Source organism: Miscanthus floridulus, chromosome 9, assembly GCF_019320115.1.
Source record: "Miscanthus floridulus cultivar M001 chromosome 9, ASM1932011v1, whole genome shotgun sequence".
Classification (NCBI taxonomy): domain Eukaryota; kingdom Viridiplantae; phylum Streptophyta; class Magnoliopsida; order Poales; family Poaceae; genus Miscanthus; species Miscanthus floridulus.
In genome coordinates this window covers 26,084,256-26,106,606 of record NC_089588.1, presented here as the reverse complement: position 1 = coordinate 26,106,606, position 22,351 = coordinate 26,084,256, and the positions used below count along the sequence as shown (strand labels likewise).

At 44.8% G+C, this 22,351-nt stretch overlaps 1 protein-coding gene and 1 pseudogene across 1 annotated transcript in view; one reads left to right on the top strand and one right to left on the bottom strand.

Annotated features, from left to right (window-relative positions):
• Positions 1-22,351, bottom strand: part of LOC136483557 (putative disease resistance protein RGA4) — a 224,145-nt gene that overhangs the window by 51,159 nt on the left and 150,635 nt on the right. The gene's annotated exons all lie outside the window — the stretch shown is intronic.
• On the top strand, positions 15,127-20,624 carry LOC136479520 (uncharacterized; annotated as a pseudogene).

Genomic DNA, 22,351 nt, shown 5'->3' with positions numbered 1-22,351 from the left:
CCTTTTTTGAGATCACGTTGAAGAATGAGCAAAGCTTTATGATTGGGGCGTGGACCTTTGGGGGAGGATACCATGCAGGGCAACAGGGAGCAGCTGAGTCATAATGACATGACAGTCATGGGCCTTCATAGGGCCATAGTTGAACTTGAGTTCTCTCATGTTCACTAGCCTCTTCGGGTTCGCACAGTAGCCCATCGGGACTTTGAGTTCATTAAAGAAAGAAATAAGCATACACTTTTCTTCCTTCTTCAATGTCCATGACGCAACCGGAAGTTCGAACTGGCCATTCTCTAGCTCCACGGAATGCAGCTCCTTCCTGATTCCTAAGTGTTGCATGTCTAGGCGTGTGGCTAGTGAATCCTTCGATGTCCCCCCGGTGTCCATCAAGGTGTTAAGAGGGTTAGCGCACACGTTTTTAGTGATGTGCATGGGATCAAGACAGTGGCGTACACTCAGAAATGGCATGTAAGGTAGTTTCTAGAAAACCGATTTTTTCTTCCAAACGCTCCCATCAGGCGCTGCTACTACATTGTCCCCCTTCCCAAGGACAACCTCTAGTTTGTTGAGTTCTCTAAGTATCGCAGGCCCATCTTGATATTTTGGAGCTAAGAGTTTCTCAATAGTACCGTTGAAATCTTTTCTGTTCCTACGGTAAGGGTGATCCTTAGGTAGGACCTACGGTGTCCCATATAAACTATCTTTGAGTTATTTATCAGATTTACCGCATCGGTGTCGTCCAAGCACTCAACACATCTAGTATAGCCTTTTGTCTTCTCTACAGACAACGAACCTCGACCTGGCAGGTCGGTGATTGTAGCGATAAGTACTCCCTTGATCGTGACATGTTCCTTTTTGTACTCGTCCCAAACATCCGGCACACCCTTTTCAAACATCTCCACTAGTTCATCGATCATTGGTTCCAGAAACACATCGATATCATTCCAAGGTTGTCATGGCCCTTGGATCAGTAGTGGCATTTAGATGTACGACCGCTTCATACAGACCCAAGGTGGAAGGTTGTATATACAGAGCGTCACTGGCCAGGTGCTATGATTGCTTCTAACCTGGTTGAAAGGATTCATCCCATATGTGCTCAAAGCAAACCAAAGGTGCCTTACCTCTCCACCGATGTCCTTATAGAACATAGTATTGACAGTCCTCCAGTCATGCCCATTGGTGGGGTGCCTCATCATTGTATCTTTCTTACGCTCTTCGCCATACCAGCGCAACAACTTGGCTGACTTTGCACATGCAAACAGCCTATGCACCTGGGAGCTATAGGGAAATACCAAACAACCTTTACGGGACCTCCTCTGGTCTTGGTACCCTCATCTGATGGCCCTTCCTTGTACCGTGGAGCTTCACACTTGGAACACTTGTCCAAGTCTTTGTATTTTTTTTCACGGTACAATATGCAATCATTGGAACACGCGTGGATTTTTTCAACCTCGAGGACGATGGGGCAGATCATTTGCTTGGCCAAGTATGTATTTTCTGGCAACTCATTTTTTTCTGGGAGCATTTTCCTTATTATACCTAACAACTGATCGAAGCCTTTATCACTCAATCTGTTTGTCGGTTTGAACTCTAACAGCATGATGTCGGTTTCCAGTTTGCTCATTGGACAATTCCTATACAATGGTGTTTTGCCATCTTGTCTCATTTTCTCTAGCTTTCTCAGCTGTCTTTCACTAAGACATCCGATCTCTACATTACGTAGCAGCTAAGAAATGCCATCGTTATCCTCGGTGTCGTCAGCTAGCGTGTTCCAAAACACATTATTAACTGTGGCCATAGGTTCCGTGTTGACACCGGGTTCCTCGTCAGCATCGTGGATGGCTACGTCAGGCATGTCCACATCATCATCGTTTTCCTGCAGAACATTCCCACCAACCTCGCCATGCATAGTCCATATCGTATAGTTTGGCATGAACCCCCTGGTAATCAAGTGCGATCGTATAGACTCAATTTGACGAAATTTCCTATGATTCTTGCAATCTTTGCATGGGCAGAAGACAAGGTTCCCATTCCCAGCATGGGCTTTGGCATCGGTGATAAACTGGCTGACGCCATGCATGTACCGCTTGTCCGTTTGGGATAGATGCATCCACTCTCGATCCATCTCTGCACAAAAAATACTGAGACAGTAATTACAAAGAATTAATAAGAAATCGAGCTTCATGAACAACAATTGTAGCTCGAAAGTACCATTTTTGGAAAACATTATTGTACACTAATTATTGGAAAATTAAAATTGGTAGCCCCGGCCCTGTAAACTGAAAATCGTAGTAAAAAATAATTATTGCACAATATTGAAGAACAACTATTCTACTCTACTTCTAAGAACTAATTATAGTATCACATACTAACAATGATGATCTTGACCACCATGGAATAATTAGCTAGGAATTTAAATGTGTTCATAGACACCAACCTTTTGGATGATGGATTCACCATAATTTGAGCCTTGCACAAATGTCCAATTGGAAAAGTGCTCTCTAGAATGGAGAAAGAACTAGAATGAGAATCAAGCAATGTAACCATCAAAACGAAGCTAATTAAGCAACAAAATCAAAGGAGTGGATGTTTGTTACTAACCTTAAAGCAAAAAGATCAAGCCATTCTTCAAAATCCAAGCACTAGCTTCATGGTAAAGAGCAGCCGCAACAATGGAGGGAAGGGTCTAAACGCGCGTCTCTGTTCTCGGGATGGAAGAGAGGAGGAAGGAGAGGACGGTTGCAGCCTTTTTGTGTTGTAGGCTTATCACCGTCGGTTCTTGGCTAGAACCGATACTGATAGAGCCCAATCACTGTCGGCTCTTGGTTTAAACCGGCAGTGATGAGTGGCCACCAAAACACTGCCGGTTTAAGCTATGAACCGGCAGTGATGTGGTGCTTCACTGTCGGTTTTAGCCCAGCACCAATCATTTTTTTTATTTTCAAGCTCATAACCGGTAGTGAAGGCATATCACTGCCGGTTCTCACAAATCCGGCAGTGATGATGCTAGCAGTGATGTGCAAATCTGGCGTAGTGACAGTTTGCATGGTTTCATTCTAGATGAACTGAACGGGTTAAATGCCAATTAACTCAAGGTTTCAGTACTCATGTTTTATCAGGATTTGTTTTTGTTGTCGATACACATGGTTCACAAGATTAAAGTAGTCCCTTATGGCTTGCATAGGTTTCGAGGTTAAAAGAAACAAATGTTTACGTTAGCGGGATAAGCTTTTACGGATGCAGGCCCGATTGACAAGGTGTAGATTTTATAGGTGCCAGACGAATTCTACTACTACGGGTCTGAGTTTTACGATTGCACGTGCCACACGATGGATATCTGTCTTGTATATAGCAAACATGGAAATTAGTCATATACTAGCAAATTTGCCCGTGTGTTACAACGGGAGAAAAAACTATATTGGATAACGAGAACTGGGACAAAAAACTATTAAATATTGACAAAAACAAGGACCGAAATATTACATACTCCCTTCGGTCTGCGAGAGTATCTATTTAGTTTTTACCTTTTCTATAAAATTGTAAAACTATAATTTATTTTATGATGTGGTATCCATAATACAAGTTAATATTGACAATAATATTGTAATATCCTATGCTTTTATCATATTAAAATAAAATCTTGATTGATTTATTTTCTTCCACTGCAAGACGTAAAAATATTTACTCATAAATATATCATAACTTTAATTTTCATACTATTCATGTGTTGTTAGAGTCAGATATTGTATTAGATGACAAACTACACGGAACATTTATTTTGATTAGATTAGATGACAAACTAGTCAAGATTTTAGTTAGCGATTTGATTAGTTGGACCATCGACTGCTCCAGGTTCTAACAATAATAAATTGTATCCCTAATTAAATCTACATAAATAATTTAGTGATGAGAATATTTGTTTACAAAAAAGTTAATGGTTCAAATACCTATAATATTGTATTTATTATTTATTTTAGTTTTATAAAAACAAGAGGAGCAAATCGCATAGCACAAAGCCACAAACGGAATGTTTGACAGAAAGAAACATGTCACAAACGTGGATCGTCACGTAAACAAAAGCTAACACGGATGTTGGAGAAACCGCCAGCGGGATGCAAACCAAAACGGACTCGCAGTGACAGCCGACGCAGGGAATATCACTGGGTGACTAGGCTGAACGAAAAATTAACGGCAGAAATTTTCACAGTGATATGCCCGTACGTTGCAACATAAGAAAAAATATCAAACCTGAATGGAAAATGCAACGGCAATGATACATATTTATTATGATTTATTCTTTGTGTAAAATTTGAAATCTATAATTTATTTTATGATGACTGTAACATCCATAAGTTAATGATGGCAATAATATAACAATGTCCTGTTAAGTCCGTATATCAAATTAACATACAATCTTAATAGAACTTTGTTTCCCCAGTTGCAAAGCACAAAAATAATTAGACATAAATATATAGTAACTTCAATTTCTCTATTATCCAATATTGCTACAGTTATTAATATCCAGCTCCTAGACTTTTTTATGGTCTAAAAAATATAATTCTAATATCAAATTACAGTTCCAATGAGTTAGTTGCCACACCGCCAATCATTATGATAGGAGATGTCTCTCTGTTTTTCACATGGCAATCTTTATCAGGATTACTGAGATACATTTATTTAGACAGATTAACCGATTAAACAATAAGTTGTTGGTTGCCAAGATCTTTCTTTTTAGAGAAAACCAATGATTTAATGTAACATATGACAATGCATGACATAAATATGTTTTTTATATATAGATTAAGTAATTTATTTAGTAAAGATTGACCGCCATTTAAGAGAGGAAGATATTTGACTTTTTGATTCGGTGCTCGGATGGATAATTTGAGATCACCAATACGTAGAGCTCGAAGATTTCCGTTAGACTGCTCATAGGCAGTATTTGAAGTTTGGATGGTGGAGTTACGAGCTATTTAGAGATACAAAGAAAAACTAACCTCGTGGCTCGTGCTACTGTGGCCCAAGTGCTATTGCCGTGGACGAGTTCAGGCCGTTCTCCTTTCTCCCGTTTTCCTATTGGGCCGTTGTTTTTTTCCCCTCCAAACCACGTCTTGTTCTGCCCTCCCAAAACAGCAGCACACGCTTTGCCCTACCAGCGTCACTGCCTCTCAATCACGTGGGTACGGGAGAAATTAAATAAACTTGATGAGAAGAGAGAAGGATTCAGGCTCGCCGTCATCCATCCTGTCTATTCTTTCTAAGATCTGTGTGTTTTCTTCCTCAATTTCTTGGTTGGTCTCGCTGTGTATGATGGATATGCCATGTGCGATGTAGATCGGAACAATAACCCGATCGTAGCGACAAGGATCGCCGTGAGATGAAGAAAAGGAAGGAAGGAAAAATAAAGTGAATTGCCGGGGGTTTGTCGTCGCCTTTGTGGTGGTTGCTCTAGGTAAGATTTGAAATCTTAACCCACTTCTTTAGATCAAGTTTCGTAGATTAAATCACATGTTTAGAAGGGGTTTAGTTGAAGTAATTCCCGAAATTAGTCTGGTCCATTCTGAAATCGCGTCAGTTGTTTGAGGGCATGTTAGTGGCCTTAACAAAATTTTCCACTGTGGACAAAGTTGTAGAAGACTTCAATACCTTTTTTTGACACCAAGATCACACTAATAGCCCATGTAGTTTAGGAGGTATAATCGTTTCAAGAAGGTTGTTTTTTAGTGACGAGAATCTGGGCAGTTTTGGATCTATTCAGTTTTTTGTCGTTGTAATAGAGTAATTTGTTCTTTTGATCTAAACAAAATTTGTAGGTTTTTTCGGATGCTTTCTAGATTTTTAAAGAACACAGTTTTTGGATGAGTATATCTCCAGTTATCAATTTTATAATTCGTTGTCCTGTTTCAGAGAAGTTCAGTTATATTCAGAGGTTGTTTATGCCATCTTGGAGATCTCTTATGCCAAATCTTCATATATCAAAGTTGTAGATAATGGAGTTTTTTATATTATGGTAAATTTTGAGTATTTTTGGACATGTGGTTAAAAAGTGTATGAAAAGAGAAGAAACAATGCTGCTGTCATGAATGGTAACGAAACGTTAGATCCTTGAACAACGGGTTTGGGGCACTCTAGTGTCTTATAAGTTGTTTGTATGATGGTGTTGGTTCTAAAAAAATTGCTTCTGATCAGGTGGTAACACTTTGGAATGTCGCTAGTGCTTTTGATCTTCGGTAAAGAGGCAAGTGAATGTAGCGGTGGTTTGCTACCATTTTGGCTTGTTATTTTCATCACCTACAGCATAATGTCTAAAATAATGTCATACCACTAATAACCAAACCTTGTTTATTCAACCTTATTTAATTGTGGTCTTTTATTTATTTATGGTGATGCCATTGTTCCATCTTGGCATATGTGGTTAATTCATACCCTTGAAGATGAAGCTGAAGTATCATTTGTCGTTTATGTTGTTTTTATTGCAGCATGTCATGTGCATTGAAAGTTATGTTGTTGACCTATGGTCACGACCATACCGGTACAACATCATGGGATGCAGCTCCACACCTTGTTGGGTGTTCAGGCAGGAGACATTTTGCATTGTATTCATATGCATTCACGAAGTGAAGTGATATGTCCTTGTTATTATAAAGCTCTACCATCTGGATATGCTCCAAATTTGAAGTCACTCATTTTACATTGAAATTATATCTTGTTTATTCTATAAGTGGAACTATATGTTAAATCGTTGTTTAATTCAACTTGTGGTTTGAGCAGTTTGTGAAAACAAATTTGCTTGCTGAGATGTTTCATCTCCCTCTTGCATTACTCAATCCAGGTACTTGATGCTTTGCTTGAAGGTGATGGGATTAGCTGCACTTCATCACTACTATACCCACACTTTAGTGTTATAATAATACTTTTGGCTTGTTGTAATCAACTTAGTTTATCTGTCATGATCACCCTTCGTGGTTTAATAATATTAACTAAGGTGGAACCTTTAATTTCTTAATCATAGTTTTACTGTTCTTGTTGCTTCTGCGTTCTACTTTGTTTATCATGTTTGTTGTTGAGTCTTGTACTCCAGCTTGAGGGAAAGGACGTTTAAAGACCCTTAATATTATATTTATTATTTGCTTTGCCTTCTGTATAATAGAAAGAAAAACCTAACGACCCGGAGGAATGGGCAAAAAAAATTGAATCCAAACCCAAGTGAAACAAAAAAAAGTTAGAAATAGGTAAACCAAGAAAATATCGGAAACAAAAAAAGCAACCACAAGAAACCAAAAAAAAGGTAAAACGGAAGGGGTCACGGGGAGATGGAGCAGACCAGCGGAAGCCTAAGTGCGTGCGGACACGCGACTGACAAAAAAATGCAAATAAATAATAGCTTGGCACAAATTTTGCCTCTTTAATATGAACTAGGTAGTGTGCCCGTGCATTGCTATGGGACAACTAAACTTTTATACTAAAAACACACGGATCGCACAATAAGATAACAATATTGTAAGACATTAAACTGACATTTAATCCAAAAAGCAAAGTTTGTGAAATTAACAGTCACTAAGAGCACGGCACCGCATGCTCATAAACTCTACTATTAATATCCCTTACTTTTGGGAAAAAATATATATCTCAGGTGATCATAGATTCATCACCCTTATTCTCCTTAAAAAGATGCATGTGTGATGTTCCCTTGTAGTAGCAGGGCAGATAGCCCCTGCCACTCCTTTCAAAGCTCCATGAGAAGCCTGTAACCACTTGATGGCCAATTTGTAGCCTGGTCGAGAACATGTTAGCCCCAAAAAGGATCTACACAAACAAAAATCTTGCTTAACCAAAGGAAGCACAACACCATCAAATGTAGCCTACTGCAGGTGCTGGAGATGAAGTTTGAAGCTTCTAGGCCATAACTGGAATACTAAGACATGTATTCCTCATACATTAGCACCCAATGAAATTATCCAAACGTGAAATGAATGTATCACAAATGCATTTACAATGTAATCAACCATGATATTCATTTGGTGATGTCAAACTAACAATAAGTGCCCTGCCTCAATCTTGCATGATTTTTTACTTCATAATTGATTCACACAAAATGGGAAATAGGCAAGAAATTGCAATGGTATTTCCAAACTGATGTTAAATAATATGACTAAAGCAAAAACAACCTTATCCAATATATTTATATGTTTGCATAGCAAATGCAACCGATAGATATTATGGTAGTGACAGATTCGAGTCAAGAAGAGTGAAACCCAGATCACAGAACTGCGACCGCAAAAAGTGCATTGAACTTTAAAGTCATCCAGATGCCAAGGAATTAACTAATGAGCTGGGATTGCTTAAATATATTTGAGTGTGTATTCATATGCACAAACTGTATAACCTAAATCCTTCTTCCAATATTTCAGTGTATCATCCCAAACAGCGGAACCTATAATTTCTTTATGTTCAATGCAGCAAGGTAGTTTTTCCTCACCTTTTATCTTAGTGTTTGATGTGTTATCCCACTTTACTTCCTTAAGTTAGATCTTAAATTCTGCAAAAAGAAGCGAGGTCAACATTTCAAATTTTTGTTCACCATTATAGGTGGATTGGCACAAGTTTGTGAACCATAGCAACTCTGTTTCTCTAACCAAAATGCATCAGTTTCACTCTTCATAGTTGCTATGTGATAGTACTATTGCTATATTGCCTCCTCCATACTAAGCAATTAATCTCTCTGCAATACATAGATGTAAAGGACTTTTTTTTATTATTTCCAATTCTAACTACACAGTGACATATCAGCAATGTGGGGTATCGGGTACCTGCAATGGAGGATCTCTGATGAAATGTTTGGTGATCAATCTGATGCCATGAGATGTGCTTTTGTCAGCAGAATGGATTCTACATGTTTGCACTCTACCAAGCTTGCATGATTGATCCTTCAAGAAAAGCTTGCATGATTGATGATGGAATCATTGATCAGCTACACAACCTTACAGTGCACAGTTTCACCACTACACCAAGTAAATGAGCAGTCCCCTGCAACAACACAGTCAATAACACATAAGCTTAGAAATATGTTGGTCTAATAAAGGACAAAATAAGTAACTATTTGTGGTTTATCTCTTGCACTGGCCATTAAAAAGGTCATTTAACTATAGTTCAAGCATCGACAAAACCGCCTAAGATACATTGTTGTAGATAGGAATCTGTTTGGGCAGTAAGATAGTGTATTAATGTGCCAGGTCAGTAGTGACTCTTGGTTGATTACTTCTTGGGTCGGAGTGGGAGCTGGGCACGCCGAGTTAGTTATTTTGAACCTAATGCTGTCAAATTAGCTCTGAATACCAGGTTCACAGCAGATATGCAAGCATTCCATGAGAGTGCTAAAAAAAGCTCTCTCGAGTGCATATGGAAAAATTCACAAACAGAAGCGGCCCATTGTAAGTTAATGGCAATTCACATGCATGTACCAATAAATTTCTACATAACAGCAGCTAGCTGTCCTCACATCTAGAGGAGCATACCATATGCAGTGGCTGATGTGCTTTAGTTTGTTCAGTCAGTGGCTCTGAATACTCTAATGAAAACAGTTTAGAAAAATCCAGTACCGTTGCCTCCTCTCAATACCCATTGTGGATTGTTGTTACCCATCCTGTTGCAGATAATTACAAAGTGAATATATGGCATCCAACCTATGAGTACTACTCAAAGATGTTTCAAGAAAAATCATTAATACCTTTGGTTTCCTCGGTACATAAAAAAGGATGGGGTGTAGCAGACCTGAGATAAGAAAAATGATTAATAGATGTTAAGCTTAATGGAATAAATAACATTCTAATAAGTTAGGCTATCCTGAAATTGTTGAAGTCCCTAAAACTAATTTTCTTTTTCAAACAACAAGTACAAATAGAATAAAAGATAATGCATTCGCTCTGTAATCTTGCACATCGCCAGCCCATTATAATAATCTTACATATGAAAAAGAAGATTGTGACATGATCGATCATTTACCAACTTAATTTTTAAACAATCACGAAAAACATCAGAAAGATACACTGTTGTAAAGCAGCCACCCAACCATACCATTACAAATCCGCAACCAGGTTTAGGTTCTTCGTGTTTAGGCTTCTGGTTGGGAATCGTTCAGAACAATATCCCATGACAAAGAACCAAAAAACACATGTCTGAAAAGGACTACAAACTGAATGCATCGGTCTCCTATCAAACTGAATGCATCGGTTTTTCCTAAGAATAAAGAATCCATATGCTAAAATTATAAGAAATTACAACTACAATGGCTTTTCCTACTGTAATGGATTAACCTGCAAGTTAAACAAACTGAGGAGTGTTATTCTATATACAAACTCCCAGTAGATGATTAAAGCTGATTGTGGCATCCAATCTAAAGTTTTTCAGGACGTATCCAACCTCAGGTTAGATCAAGCCCATTACAACAACCTTACATTTAGAGAAAGGTGGTAAATAGCACATCTCAAGCCTATGCATTCCAACACAGAAGCATACTTATATATCTTAATAGCAAAACAGATTGTTGTTCTAAAAGTAACAATACTAAAATAGCAAACGTGCCTCAGTTGTACAATCAGCATGAAGTCATGACAAGTTTTATTACATAGGGAAGAAGCAGAGTTTGCTTCGTCTGATACCTGGGAGCACTATCAACCAATTTGTACTTTTATATACCCGGGAGCACACTATCAACCAATTTGTCTAGCAATAATTTCCTTTGATATATGCCCTAGCTGAAGAATTTTCATTTTGCCAATCAATATATTGGACATTGTCGAATTTTCATTTTTTCTTCAAAACAATATCAAAATTCAATAACTTAACCTTAATCTCAAGATATGATGCATCAAATGGACTAATCAGTAATACTGAAAACCATGTGGAAAAAAATAAGACATACCATTTGTACGACAGTAGCCTAACCCTCTGTCTAAGCAGTTGGATTTACCGCAGAGGTGCATAAAGAACTTTGGCAGGTACATCTTGTATCACCATCTTCCTAGGGAGCCTACATTTCCATTGCTCTCGCCTTTTCAGACAGAGCCATGTGTGAAGCTAATAAAGTGCAAAGGAAATATAATTAGTTATCGGCACAAAAAAGTTATAAGCCTAATTTGTTTTCATGATAATTGTACTGCTCACTTCAAATTAATGGGATTTTTTCCAAAACATTAAAAAATGTACGACAAGAACAATAAGGACAATGACAATGTAAGTAACAGCATTAACAATGCATCCTATGACAGTTTCATCTACTGGCATTTGCACTGAATTGAGACACATTAATATCAGCCATTAATTTGCATTGAATCACTGAATAGAGTAGATTTAGATAAGGTCATGTGAAAACAGAAGAAATGCAGGGGCTTGTGACCACCAGCATCCTCCTTCCAATGCTATGAAACAGCCAGTACAACATAGCTATGAAATTGGTTCAGCACACAGTCTCATGCGTTTTGAGAGTCTCAAGAACAATCCAAGCCAATTACCTTTGCCTGAAGCTCGCAAATGGCAAAGCGTCCCTTCTCCAGCTCCTTTGTTTCCATCTTGCACCAATTCTGGAAGCAGATAGCCACCAGCTAAACCATTAAGGTCACATAATACTGTATTCAGATATCAGATCCAACTAACCGCTAAGCACAGTGCAATAACAACTCGATGTGGATTGTTTAGATGGATACACCTGTTCATATACATCAAGTTCAAGAGATCATGGCTAAACAAGCACACATGTTCATAAATCAAATCTGTCGAGTTCCAACTATTAAGGATAAATAACAAACTAGGAGATTCCATCAAGTGAAGGAGGGATGAAAATAATACCTTTGGAGGAGGTTTAGTGGAGGGATCAACAAGAGAAGGCATCTCAGATCAAGGTGCTAGTGAGCAGATCCACGCTAGGACGGAGCCCTGCTGGACGAACGGCGGCTTGGGGGCGGGGCGCGGTTGAGGTGGGGCGTGGCGGCTGCGGACGCGGCAGTCCGTGCGTGCCCACGGTGGCGGATGGCGAGGCTGCGGTTGCCGGCGCGGCGGTTCACCACGTCCGGCGGAGAAACAGAAAGAGGCGGTTGGTTCAGAGCTGGAGAGGGATCCATGGCCTCCTCGACGCATCCATTGGCGGCGGCCAGAATCACGGGAGCGGGTTTTGTTTCCTTGCAGTGACGTTTCTTTCCTGGGAGGGAGACGGGATCGCAGACGTGGGCAGACGGATGAACCAAAATAAATGTCGCACCAAAAAATATCCACACTTTGTTCTTTTTAGTTGTAGGAGAATCTTTTACAGATAGAAGGCATCCTAACACCTCCCAACGCCTCTCAAGCCTTTGCAAAATATTATGTTTAGCTAATTTTAATCGTTTAAGGGTAGTATGGTAATTGAGCATCTCCGCGCCCCCACCCCCACCACCCAAATGTGCTCGCCGAAGGGGTCACGCGGCACCCCCCTCCTCCCCCACCAAACCCCACACCGAAGCCGAAGGGGAGGCTGTACTGCCCTCGCCCTAGCCGCCGCCCTGCTCTCCCTCGACCTCGCAAGGCGCCGCTACCGCCGCCGCCAGCCTGCCCTCGCCCTCAATCTTCGCCGCCACCGAGCCTGTCGCTCCTCCCTCCTCCCAGGCGCCCCCACCTAATGCGCGTGGCCCCTGCGCCCCCGCCTAGCGCATGGCCCCCGTGCCCCTGCCCGCGCCGCCGAGGAGACGGCCTTGGCCCCTTCCGGTCGCCTCCGCTGCTGTCAACTCTCGCCCCCGTGCCTGCCGTCGATAGTGCTCTCCCCCATCCCCGCCATCCACATTGCTCGCCCAGTCGCCCCCGCGTCCCGGTCCCTTCTGGAGGTCAACATCCGCCCCCGTCCCCGTGGAGAACTCTCCGAACTGGATCCGGTCGAGCACCAATCGCAGAAGGCCAAGGTTCCCCTCCTCTGCACTTGTTTTGCATTTGATTTATCTCTTATCTCGAACTTAGGAAAAAATTGGCAGAGAAAAACAAGTAATTTTGCTTTGCTTTACTGTTAGATCAAGTTTTACAGAGAAAAATTCAACAACCTACTATGAGCTAACCTTTCTTTTTTTTCTAGATGAAGCATCTGTACTCAAGCATCTGTAAAGTAATGCAAACATGTTTAGATGCTTCGTCCATGTTTACATGTTTTGACATTGCAGTACATTGCTGCTAGTTATTAATTTTGTTCACTAGAGTAATGTTGTTCCATTTTTTAAAAGCAGTAGAGAAGCTGGAAAGTTGCGTTCAATCAGAGTAGGTATAGCAAATATCTGGCCATGTTATTGCTGCCGAGATCCCTGTTTATGATGAACATTGGCACAGTGGCTGCAACAACATAATGTAGACCTTGTATGGCACTTAGTTGCTTATCCATGAGAATACTAGATTGCTCATGTTAATATGTATTTTTTACTTGAATTTTGTATGCCTGCTCATTTTCCTTTCCTATCTTTTACTTGAATTTTTAACAGAATCGGGCATACTTGAATCTGGAGTTCAAAGTCCTAGCATTCAACTTGGTATAGCACATAAGAAAAATATGTTGGGCATGGTTAATAATTGCACTTGTTTTTGCTAATAATCTCCCCAAGACCCCAAGTGTATCTTAGGACAAAAACAATTGTATCTATCATTGAGATTGACTGGAAGTTTTCTATCATATCATAAGAAACAAAATATCTAATAGCTTGAAATTGTTTCAGAAGAAATATTTCTAATTAAGCGATGACAGAACAAGGTTATAAACACGAATTTGGTTAATTTGGAAGAAATTAGTCAGAATTTAGTGTAAATCAATCTTGATGAAGAAATAGTGACATGAGTATTGCTTATTTAAATTCCACATATTTGAAGTGAGGGGAAGCATGTGACATTTTAACTTGGTTGCATCGTATTGTGATTCTAGTCCTCGAGTGAATAAATAGTAAAGGACATCTGATAATAACAACAAACGTGCAATCTATTACTTTCACCTGATGGATAAGTCTGGCTGGTCTGGTCTTTGTGGGGCTGCTGGCTGTTGCTGCCCCAAGGACAGCATCTTAGCATCTAGAACAACATCTTAGAGGACAGCATCTTAGCATCTTAGACTAGCATCTTAGCATCTTAGACTAGCATCTTGGCATATGCTTGGCTGGCTAGCAGCCTATAAATATGTATCCCCAACCCCTCAGGTTGGCATGGCATTTGTGTGAGAAATAAACTAGAAAATTGCGCCAACTCCTAGTGTCACCCTCTCTCGATGAGAGTAAGAATTCTGCTACTACCAAGAGTAAGAATTCAGCGACTAACAACTGGTATCAGAGCCGTACTATCCTGTAGCCTGAGCATCTCCTGCTCATCTCCTTTCCCAGCCGCGCAACAGCCCCAGCTAGGAGCAGCAGCAGCTCCGGCCGCTCCTGCTCACTCCTCTCCCTCTACGCGTTTGAAGCAGCCCTCTCCCCACGCAGCAGCCCCCCGGTAGCGCGTCATGTCCGCAGGGCAGTCTCAACGCTCGGTCGCCTCGAGCACGCGGCGTCGGCAGGAGGCCGAACTTGCCGCGGCAGAGGAACACGAGCGAGCGGCGGCAGAGACCGCTGCGGCGGCGGTAAGGGCATCGAGGCTGGCAGCGGCGGAGCTGGCAGCAGCTAGAGTGGAGGCAGAAGTAGCGGCGGCAGCGGATGCAGCGCGCGTGGCGGCAGCAGAGGTCGAGCCCTGCGCGGCAGCATCAGCAGCTCCGTTTCTGCTAACGACAGCGCCGACGCGAACCTCGAGCTACTGGGGAGGGAGGCAGGACAAGCGCGGGCGGCGTAGTGGGCAGCCGCGCACGCCCACGAGCGTGGCGGTAGCCCAGATAGGTGCGGATGCGCCGGCGGAGCTCATGGAGGAGGCGCGCACGACGGCGGCGCTCCTGGAGGAGGCGCGCATAGCGGCGGCGCTCCTGGAGGAGGCACGCACGGCGACGGTGGTGGACGGGTCGATGGAGAGCGCGGCCTTCACAGGTAGCATAGCTCTCTCTCCCCGGATCGGTACCGTGGTTACCACGGGCTCCAAGCTGTCGTCAGGGACGTCGGCCCTGGCGGTGGGTAGCCTACCCTCACTAAGACCAACTACATCGAGTGGGCTGCGGTGATGAGGGTAAAGCTCCAGGTGCGGCACATGTGGGAGGCAGTCCGGTACGGCGACGTCGACTACGACCTAGGTCGACGGGCGCTAGATGCCCTCATCACTGCAGTCCCGCCCGAGATGCAGTTCTCGCTTACCAACAAGCGGACTACCAAGGAGGCTTGGGATGCCATCGCTGCGGCACGCATCAGCAGCGACCGTGCCCACAAGTCCACACTACAGGCACTTCACAAGGAGTGGGAGAACCTGGCCTTCAAGCTAGGTGAGGACGTTGATGACTTTGCTCTCCGTCTCAACACTCTATTGTAGAAGATGGTGTAGTTTGGCGATGACACCTATGGCGAGGAGAGAGCTGTCGAAAAGCTCTTCCGCTGCGTCCCCGAGAAGTACAAGCAGATGGCTCGCTCGATCGAGTCTCTGCTGGATCTCTCCACGATGTCGATCGAGGAGGCAATAGGTTGCCTCAAGGTCGTTGACAGCGATGAGCCGCAGTCTCTCTCGGGGCCCATCACCACTGGCGGGAAGCTCCTTCTCACTCAGGAGTAGTGGCTTGCCAGCCAAGGTGACCGGAAGAAGGGGGAGCCTTCTTCCGCGACAGGCGGCCGCAAACGTGGTAAGCCGCGCAAGGCGCGTAGAGACGCCTAGGCCGAGGCACGAGGATGTGCCGAGGGTGATACCCATGGAGGCACCCAGGGCAGCGCCGCTGGCAGGCACAAGTCGGCATGAGACGACACCTGCCGCAACTGCGGCCAGCTTGGCCATTGGGCCAAGGACTGTCGATAGCAACGACGCAGCCAGGCCCACGTCGCACAGGCGGAGGAGGAGGAGACGGCTCTGTTCATGGCACATGCAAGCATCAAGCTACCTCCAGCGGCTCTCCTCCACCTTGACGAGCCAAAAGCACATGCCCTCCTAGGCGACGGCTCCAGCAACGACAAGACTGACGGGTGGTGCCTCGACACTAGTGCCACCCATCACATGACCGGTCGATGGGAGTTCTTCACCGAGCTTGACTCTAGCATCCGAGGCTCCGTCAAGTTTGGGGATGCCTCCGGCGTGGAGATCAAGGGCGTCAGCTCCGTCATCTTCACCGCCATGTCTGGTGAGCACAGGCTGCTCACCAGAGTCTACTACATCCCCGCGTTGAGGAACTCTATCATCAGCTTGGGACAGCTGGATGAGAACGGTTCGCGCGTGGTGGTTGAGGATGGAGTCATGAGGATCTGGGATCGCCGTCGTTGCCTTCTTGCCAAGGTATCCAGAAGCGCAAATCGACTCTACGTCCTTAACGTGCAGGTGACACAACCCCTCTGTCTCGCTGCTCATCGGGGCGATGAAGCGTGGCAGTAGCACGAGTGCTTTGGGAACCTTCACTTCGAGGCCCTGAAGCGGCTTAGTGCCACAGAGATGGTGTGAGGCCTGCCGTGCCTCGACCATGTGGAGCAACTCTACGATGTCTGCGTGTTGACGAAGCACAGGCGACTCCCCTTTCCCCAGCGGGCGAGCTTTCGAGCCAAGGAGATGCTCGAGCTTGTGCATGGGGACTTGTGTGGCCCGGTGAGACCGGCCACACTAGGAGGATGACGCTACTTCCTGCTGCTCGTCGATGACCTCTCCCGCTACATGTGGGTGATGGTCATCGGTAGCAAGGGAGAGGCTACGGACGCCATCAGGCGCGCGTAGGCTGCTGCGGAGGCGGAGTGCGGCCACAAGCTACGCGTGCTGCGCACCGACAATGGCAGTGAATTCATGGTGGCTGAATTCGCGTCGTACTGCACTGATGAGGGCATTCAGTGCCACTAGTCCGTGCCGCACAGCACGCAACAGAACGGCGTCATCGAGCGGCGCAACCAAACTGTTGTGGGGATGGCTCGGGCCCTTCTCAAGCAGAGGGGGATGCCGGCTGTCTTCTGGGGAGAGGCGGTGGTGCCGGCCGTCTACATCCTCAACCGCTCGCCTACCAAGGCGCTCGACGGTAGGACGCCGTACGAGGCTTGGCAGGGCGCAAGCCGGCGGTCTCCCACTTGCAGGTCTTCAGCTGCCTCGTGTTCGCCAAGGAGCTTGGCCACATCAGCAATCTCGATGATAGGAGCACTCTGGGAGTGTTCATCGGCTACGCGGAGGGCTCGAAGGCCTACCGCATCCTCGACCCGAAGACACAGCGTGTGCGCACTACGCGTGACGTTGTGTTCGACGAAGGGCGAGGATGGGCATAGGACAAGGCGGTGGATGACGGCTCGGCTCCGAGTAGGCAGCTCTTCTTCGATGAGCGCGTCTACCCTAGTCCCTGAGCCTTCACCTACCCCGGTGCCTGCTACTCCGACAGCACCATGCTCTCTAGCCAGGACCCCGGCTGCGATGAGTTCATCGCCGACTCCACCACAGACGGCATCGCCACGCACTCCAGCACAGACAGGCACCTCTCTAGGCACGTCTACTCCAACACCAGCTCGTGTCGAGCACAGCCCGGTTGAGCTCGCTACTCTGCTCTCTCACGATGAGGAGCGCATCGACGCGTACCACGACGGCGAGCCATTGCGGTACCATATGATGGAGAACCTTCTCGGTGACCAGCCGGTGCCGGGACTGGTGCCTCACGACCTAGAGGCGTAGTTGCACCTTGTGTGTGACGATGGCGAGCCTCGGTCGTTTGCAGAGGCCAAGAGACACGTGGCATGGCGCGCCACGATGCAATTGGAGATGGATGCGGTTGAGAAGAACCGCACCTAGGAGCTTGCTAACCTTCCTCGTGGTCACCGCGCGATCACCCTTAAGTGGGTATACAAGCTGAAGAGGGATGAAGCCGGCGCCATTGTCAAGCACAAGGCTCGCTTGATGGCACAAGGTTTCGTGCAGCAGGAGGGGGTTGACTTCGACGACGCCTTTGCTCCTGTGGCACGGATGGAGTCCGTGCGACTCCTCCTTGCACTAGTCGTCCAGGAGGGCTGGCGTGTTCATCACATGGACGTCAAGTCGGCGTTCCTTAACGGCGATTTGAAGGAGGAGGTCTACGTGCACCAGCCGCCGGGATTTGCGATCCCCGGCAAGGAGGGCAAGGTGCTCCGCCTGCGCAAGGCCCTCTATGGCTTGCGGCAGGCACCGAGGGCGTGGAATGCCAAGTTGGATTCCACGCTAAAGGGGATGGGCTTCGAGCAAAGCCCGCACGAGGCGGCCATCTACCAATGGGGCAGTGGAGGAAATGCTCTGCTGGTGGGTGTCTACGTCGACGACTTGGTGATCACCGGCCCCAAGGATGCGGAGGTGGCGGCATTCAAGGAAGAGATGAAGGCCACCTTCCAGATGAGTGACCTGGGGCCTCTCTCCTTCTACCTGGGAATCCAGGTGCACCAGGATGACTTCGGGATCACGCTTCGACAGACCGCCTATGCCAAGTGCGTCGTTGAGCTAGCTGGGCTCACCGACTGCAACCTAGCTCTCACTCCGATGGAGGAGAGGCTAAAGCTAAGCCACGACAGCACGACGGAGGATGTGGACGCTACGTAGTACCGGCGTCTTGTGGGGAGCCTTTGCTACCTCACCCACATACGGCCGGACTTGGCATTCTCCGTCGGCTACGTTAGTCGGTTCATGCAGCGAACGACGACGGAGCACCAACAGGCTGTGAAGAGGATCATCCGCTACGTTGCGGGGACTCTCGACCACGGCCTCTACTACCCTAGGTGCCCTGGGGCGGCACACTTCGTCGGGTACAGCGACAGTGACCACGCCGGCGACATCGACACCAGCAAGAGCACGAGCGGGATCCTCTTCTTCATCGGCAAGTGCCTCATTAGCTGGCAGTCGGTCAAGCAGCAGGTGGTGGCCCTGTCCAGCTGCGAGGCCGAGTACATAGCGGCCTCCACCGCTTCGACTCAGGCGCTCTGGCTCGCTCGACTGCTTGGTGATTTCCTCGGCAGAGACACTAGAGCGGTGGAGCTCAGGGTGGACAGCAAGTCCGCTCTGGCCCTAGCAAAGAACCCCGTTTCCCATGAACGCATCAAGCACATCCGGGTCAGGTACTACTTCATCCGAGGCTGTTTGGAGGAATGGAGCATCAAGGCGAGCTACAACAACACCAAGGATCAGCTTGCGGACCTGCTCACCAAGCCCCTTGGGAGGATCAAGTTCCTTGAGCTCTGCTTGAGGACCGGGATGGTTCAACTTTCCCACAAGACGACGCACAAGACTTAGGGGGAGAATGATGGATAAGTCTGGCTGGTCTGGTCTTTGTGGGGCTGCTGGCTGTTACTGCCACAAGGACAGCATCTTAACATCTAGGACAGCATCTTAGAGGACAACATCTTAGCATCTTAGACTAGCATCTTAGCATCTTAGACTAGCATCTTGGCATATGCTTGGCTGGCTAGCACCCTATAAATATGTATCCCCAACCCCTCAGGTTGGCATGGCATTTGTGTGAGAAATAAACCAGAAAATTGTCCCAACTCCTAGTGTCATCCTCTCTCGATGAGAGTAAGAATAATGCTACTACCAAGAGTAAGAATTCAGCGACTAACATCACCATCAAGTCTCGCACATCGTTTGTTTTGATCCCTCAGAAGATTTTTAATTGGGCTAACATGTCCTTTTTTTAATCTAATGCAGAATCTCTCAGCCCTGACCACAACACAACTATACCCTAGGTCACAGGAACTGTATGGGAAGCTTGTGCTGCTCTCAAGAAGGTGCTTACATCAAACTGTATTGCCATAGGACGAGCCATGATTAGGTGTGTATCTGAAAGATGTTCTCCGGGAAATGAATGAACTCCCTATTGGTGATTCTGGTGATAGTACTGCTGAGAAGCCTTCCAATGGTATTGTTGACACTGCTGTTGTTCTGATAGAGATGAGATATCTGATCTTGATCTAGATGATGATGATGATTTCACTGAAGAAGAGGTTGCTGTTGCCAAGTTGGTTATTACTGTGGCATCTGATTCCCTGGTTGTAGTGAAAGAGGCAATTGGTTTCATTACTGGTTTGCTCAAGAGCTCAGGTAACAAAGATGGGGCTAATGAGGACAAAGTTGAGCCAATGGAAAAATTGCTGACTCATTGCAAGGAGATTGCCGACCAGGTCAATGATCTTGGGGCTTCTGTATACCCACCACAAGACTCATCTGAGATGGAGCTCACTATAAAAACTGTACAATGGCATCAACGGGATGCGCAAGGAAATAGGGAACCTTGGCGGCTCACCTAAGAGCACCTTTGCAGCCCTTGAAGGATTCGAAAAGTGCCTTGGATCTCTACAGGCCAAGTTAGCTGATGATGTGGTGAACGAGATAGAAAACTCTTAATATTAGTCATTACCACGTAATGTTCAGATTTGTCATAGCAATGTTATGCCGGTATATCTTCTAATTTTGCACAATGCAAGGAGCTTTTGTTGTTTCAGTAAATGTGGCTTGCTGTCTATGTACTGATGCCACTGTTACGGGCCATTGATAGTAAAGTAAGAAAGTTGGCCTGGTTTGCTGTAACTTCTCCAGTTAGTGATGTCACTATTAGATTGTTTGCATTCTATCTTTTTTTTTCTCATACTTCTTTGCATTCTATCATTGTTGTTTTCTGACTTGACTAGCAAAATACCTTGGCACGGGCACGCTTCAATCAATGATTTGTGGCGTGCATTATTATCTGCAGATTGTAGTAAACAAGCGCCGTAACAAAAAAAAAAATTGGACGAATGTACATGAATGACAAATACTAAAGCAAGAACTAGGCGAGAGCATCTTTGGACGAATGTACATGAATGACAAATACTAAGGCTAGAACTAGGCGATCTTCCTTGCTGACAGAGATTCAGAATAAGATGATTTCAATTTGATACAAGACAGGTATAAATGAAACGACAGATACTAGAACAAAATTTGAAATAACAGTTTAACACTTATTAAGATTTTGACATTAAATTTAAAAAAACAAATTGAATTCATATTATTTGGGCCCTCCTATTTAAAAATTAGAACACCGTCCAAAAAACTAAATTTGATAACAGTGTTCGTTGACTAGCCAAGAGAACTACCCACGTACATAGGCCTAATAGGTAACATTAGTGGTCAGAACACACCCCACCCCGTACTACATTTGACCCGCTCGAATCATATTTTGGAACAAATTCAAATTCGATACTACATTTGACCCACTCGAATTCATATTTTTCGAACATTTTCAAACAAATTCAAACTCAATACGAAATACTATATGCCAAATTCAAAAACAAAACGAAAACGGTTTAGGTGTTTTTTTTTACCGTTTTCTAATTTTCCGCTTTTTTATTCAAAAAATATCCTGCAATTTTCTGCTTTTTTATATTAAAAAAATATCATGTTTATGAAATACAGAATATTCTAAGGCACTGCCCATCCCATTCAAGGCAGATGACGCAAAAAGCGCCCCGTGCTATGAGTGCGCCTGATTCTTAGACTATTAGCTCCCTCACTTCCATCTGCGTAAGCGAGGTATCGGAAGGCAGCTTGCTGGCTCGCTTCCGGGCTGGTGCCCGCATATGCTCCCGCAGACCGCAGGTGGGCCGCGCTAGGCCTTGGCATTTGGAAATGTACGTGTGCTGGTTGGCTGACCACCGATACCTTTGTATTTGCTCACCATGCTGCCTGCGGCCGTTTAACTCCTTTTGGTGATGACGTCAGTGTTGTATTTTTAATTTCGAAATTTCATAAAATTTCCATATGAACTCCAAATTAGCCAAATAGTATATCCATTTTGATTATCTCAACGAGCCCTTTGCAGTGGTGTATTCCATTTCAGCATTTGGGATCATTTTGAAATGGTGAATATGTGAATTAATTTGAAGTCCCTTTTTACTAATATGTAAATGCTCCATATATTATCTTTTTATGTGTATTTTTGGCATATCCTAGAGAACAACTCTAGACCAACCAAAACACGTGGAACTCGTTAAATTAAGGCCTATATTGTTAAATTGAGGCACTTGTTATTATTTGTTAATTGTTATGCACTTAGTCCTACGGGTCAGTATTTCGTATTAATTTTTCGTATACCGACCGTGTTCGACATCATTCCGCTCGATTTGGTTTGTTTTTGAAATTCTCGATAATCTGTAAGTTCGCGTTCATTTTCGTGTCCGACTACCGCGTTAACTTTCGTTTTCGTATCCAAATGTACAAGTAGAAAACGGTTGAGGGATTTCCCGACCGTTTTCATCCCTAGGTAACATGGAACAAGGAGCTTCCCCTAATTACCCAC